General features: G+C 41.8%; 1 pseudogene; it reads left to right on the plus strand.

The window, feature by feature from the left end:
- The first annotated feature begins 3,331 nt into the window (after positions 1–3,331).
- Positions 3,332–3,747, plus strand: LOC119292420 (annotated as a pseudogene).
- The last annotated feature ends 901 nt before the right edge of the window (positions 3,748–4,648 follow it).

Here is a 4,648-nt window from a genome sequence, read left to right on the forward strand (position 1 = left end):
CACCAGATGCGACAAGATTTGCCGATTTTGAAGACCCTCCCATCGGCCTATACAAGGGCATACTCGATGACATAATGTTAGATGAATTTTCCTCGTATGGCTCTGGTACTTCCTACGTTGACTCCATGTGTGGCAAGCTGATGGAGACAAGTAAAGGCAAAACCCCATCAAATCTTCAAAGCTACTTAAAAAACAAATCAAGTGGTGGCGGGAGCTTGGCATCCACAAATGAGTACCAGGTACAACCCTCAAGTCTATTAACCATTATCATACCCACATTAATGCACCTTCTACACAGATGCTCGGTATAGTTGGTAGTTGTTCTAATTTTCCAGGATTTTCTGGGAACTATAACAACCCCCGACGGTCTTCAATCCAGGTAAACTTGACAGGTATTCTCCATTGGGGTGGAACATCTCATGTCCCACCACGTGTGAACATACCAAGGATCAACCAACTGACGAGCTATGAAACATCATCTAGCGGATTGTTGCTACAAAATCAATTACCACCATTCAATGGCAATACCACATCACTGGCAAGTTTTAATGAACAAATAGTTGCATTAAACATACCTACCAACCCAAGTTCTGTAGAGATGTTGAATGCACACAACACTACTCCAACAAAGGACCAAGTCAATGCAGACCATCTATGGGTAAAATTCTTTACAACAAAGGAATCGATGCACCATGCAACAAATGGAGATGCAATGTAAAAGTAAAACTTTCCATTTCCATTGGGCGGACCATCATGTTCTCCAATTTGTTTCCTAAAAAGAGAAAATCATAGAGGAATGTACAATACATCATGATGGACTTCAGCTGAAGCAATGAGCTTAATTGTCAGCTCTAGGTATTTCTATTTACAATTCATTGGTACTTTTTTATTCTCATGACATATAATTATCGCATGGTGCATTGACTCCTTTCATATCCATTTGTCATGTGTCATGTTGAATAATTTTATCTTCATTTGTCACGTGGCATGCTAGCTCATTTCATCTCTATTTATCGCATGATGCTTTGATTCCTTTCATCCCCTCTATCTTGGGGCACGTTGACTTCTTTCATATCTAATTTTTGGGTGACATGTTAACTTGCTTCATATCCATTGTTTAGGATTTTGTAAGCATTTTCCCACAATGATAAGAAGCACTACCACATCCTCAAATCATATTAATAAGATTAAAAATATCATATGCTTGTATTTTACAACAAATTATTCATGTGCATAAATAATGTGAGCCCCATGGATCATAGCAAATCATTGCTCTCTAATATCACATGCTTTTAGTTCACACCAGGCCAATGACACTTGACACAAAGGAATCAACCAATTTAGATAAAGGGGGTGTAGGAAAACAAATATGGGAGAGTAGGGTTTGTTCTTACGGATCTCAAAAAGGGGGATAGAAATTGAAGGTGAAGCTAGAACAGATTAAGAATGAGGGGATACAATCTAGTGTTTTTCGTTTTCTTATGTATTTCACTTATGCCCTACACATACATGATTCATAGTAACACTACATCGATAACACAAGAGAATTTATCCTTAGGCTAAAGCCCATCACATACATATGACATATCCCAAGGAAATGCTAGCACTTTTTTTATCAACATGCTAGAATAAAATAGAGTTCTTAATTCTACATTACAAAGAAACAATAAACAACACAGAATCATTTATTCTATTTGAGAAACATTGAAAAGTCAAAACCATCTAGGGATTCTATCAAACAACACATGGACCACACTACTAGGAAAAGACTTATAGGTGGCCTCAAATTAGTGGTGGGTGTCGCAACGAATCCACCACAGCTATTTTGGAGAAAAACAATCTAGTGACGGGTGTGGGCGTAAATTACGACCCGCCAGTCCTAAACTTTTCTAAATTTGCTCATGGTCCAAAAATAGCAGTGGCAGGCAAGTACGAAGGGCCAGCCACTATTGTGTCATGTAGTAGTGGCGGGAGAAAAAAGTGCCCGTCATCGCATTATTTGGGCGACCCGTGTCACTTTTTTTTAAAAGTTTCCAAGAGTTTGCAATGATGGACCCTTGGTGCCACCCACCACACATAATTTAAGTCGCAAAAATCCTTACAAATCAAACTTCCTAAACCTAGAATAGTCTCAAAATTGTACATGGGGCTTCCAAATGTGTGTATTACACATGAGAAAATTTACTCGTGAACGTTCAAAATTTATTAAAACTTTTAAACAAAATTTCTTAATTTGTTTAAAAAATGGGCTTATTGGCCCTGGGCTCCAAATGCCTCACTCATTAAGCGAAACATCTATTAGTTTATATAATATGACAGCGTGATGCAATTAGTGAGATAATGAGCATACACTTTCGGTGCATCAGAACAAATTCTTGATAGTTGGTGTGAAGGCATTCATTTGAGATATGACCTGGTGAATGCATTAATCTGAGATAGACCTGAACAACGCGAAAGCCCTTTTTGAATACAATTGATATATATCATGTAGCTCCAACATTAGGTGAGAACACAAAAAAACAAAAGCAAGAACATAGACTGGGTCATGGGCCATGCCACGAACAAACATGTTAACATTTGAGAACGCAATTGAAATAAAAAGGAAAATTTGATGCAGGGGAAAGAAAATAAAAACGGCAGAAACTATGGATATCCATTGCCTGGACCACGAGAAATCCGCACCTTCGATCTATGTAGTTCTTTCTCTCTTCTTTTTAAAGATATTTCGTAGGGACCATATTTTCACCGTCGAGACGATGAAGCCACTCTCTCTCCATTCCCGGTCAAAGGAAGTAAAGACACCAAAACAAAGAAAGATACTGACTACTCTCCTTTGTAATTCAGATGATATCTTCGTACTCTAACATTTGGTAAGAAAACAACAAAACAAAAGCAAAAAAATAGCAACACAACCCAAGGTTTTGCTTTCCTCTATTGGTAGGAACCATGGGCCGATGGCGCAAGCAGACATCGCCAAAACAAATACAGTAGCTGGAGAAATTATGAAGTAGAAAGTGTTTGACCTCTGGACCCCAAGACTTCCACTCCTTCCCTCGACCCATCTCCACCTACAAATAGTCCATCCTCCAGCCCTTGTCGCCACTGCAGTCCTGCTCTCCTCTAAAATCTGCAGTTCTGCAGTTCTGTTCTGCCTGCAGCGAGGAAGCCACTGAAGGAGGTGGGAAAGGTGAGATCTATCTAAATATCTAATAGATGTTTTTGGGTTGTGTTCTTACGGAGTATATTGCTGCAAGGTTTAGTCCCTGTTGTTTCTTAATCGGTGTTTTCTTGATGGTGTTTGCTTTGGAAGGTGGGAAAAAGTTGGGAAAACATGGCCGCGATGGGTGGGGACCAAAGGCAGATGATGGAGGATGCGGCGGAGGACAAGTTCCCGGAGGGGTTGCGCGTGCTCACGGTGGAAGACGACCATGCCTACCTCAAGGTACTATAGGTCCTCCTGCGCCGCTGGAAGTACCAGCGTGAGTCTCTTGATCTCTCCACTTCGCCATGGTCCATTAGAATTGGAGCCTTTTTGTTTCTCTGAATAATGCTCACTGCTATGCAGCAACGATGGTGATGGATGCCAAGACGGCGCTGAAGATGCTCAGGGCGGGGAAGGAGCAGTTCCACCTGGTCATCACCGATGTGCGCATGCCAGACATGGATGGCTTCAAGCTCCTTGAGCTCATCGGCCTCGATATGGATCTGCCCGTCATCAGTACACTCACTACTCAACCGAAGTCCTAATTCTATTTTTGCATGTACAATTGTTTTTAAGGAGTACTTTTACTCCTGAATCTTCAAGATACACTGAAAGGATATTTATTCCTTTAATTGGGAAGCATGTGAGATCCTATATTTTTAGGATGATTTTATGAAATCACATACAGATGCACATCATGCGCACACTATTTTGAACTTGGGCTTTGAGAAAATCTAAAGAGTAGGGTCCCCAGCCTAAACCAGCTGGATCCCATCTAACCATTCATCCGCTCGATCGGATGGCAAGTGGGCAGTGGGGTAGCAGAGGGGAGATGGATCGGCACATGAGTTAAGTGGGGGTGTGGGATCCAGATCTCATCTAACCGTTCATCCTTTTGATTGGATGGCCAGCGGGGCAGGTAGCAGAACTGAGGTGGATCGACACATGAGTTAGGAGGGGGAGCGCAGGATCCATACATAGTGGTGTCGGTTCCTCGCCCGAACTAATGGGATCCAATCTAACCATACATCCATCAGATCGAATGGCTAGTGGGGGAGGGGAATGGACGTGGATAGGTTAGCACGGGAGTTATGAGATGATTTCAATAATTGTGTTGATTGTGTTTAGTATGCTCCAGACATGGTCATGTATTCCAAATAATTAAGCAAGAAGATGTGTTTTTCTATGGGAACCATGAATTAAAATCGCGGGAGAAACGATTTCGCGGCGGCCTCTCCCAGCAGCTATAGCGGCCGCTGTAGCGGGCAATAGCGGCAAATATCGGAAAATTTTCTGGTGGGAGAGATGATTTCTGGAGGGTCTTGCTGATTTTTGAGCCATGTAGAGGGATATGTGTAGGTTTTCACGGCAACAACCATAGCATAGCGGTGAGACTCCCGGGCAGCTATAGCGCAGCTATCACGGCTATTTCACGGGCTATTTTAA

The sequence above is a fragment of the Triticum dicoccoides genome, chromosome 4B, assembly GCF_002162155.2.
Source record: "Triticum dicoccoides isolate Atlit2015 ecotype Zavitan chromosome 4B, WEW_v2.0, whole genome shotgun sequence".
NCBI classification, from domain to species: Eukaryota; Viridiplantae; Streptophyta; class Magnoliopsida; order Poales; family Poaceae; genus Triticum; species Triticum dicoccoides.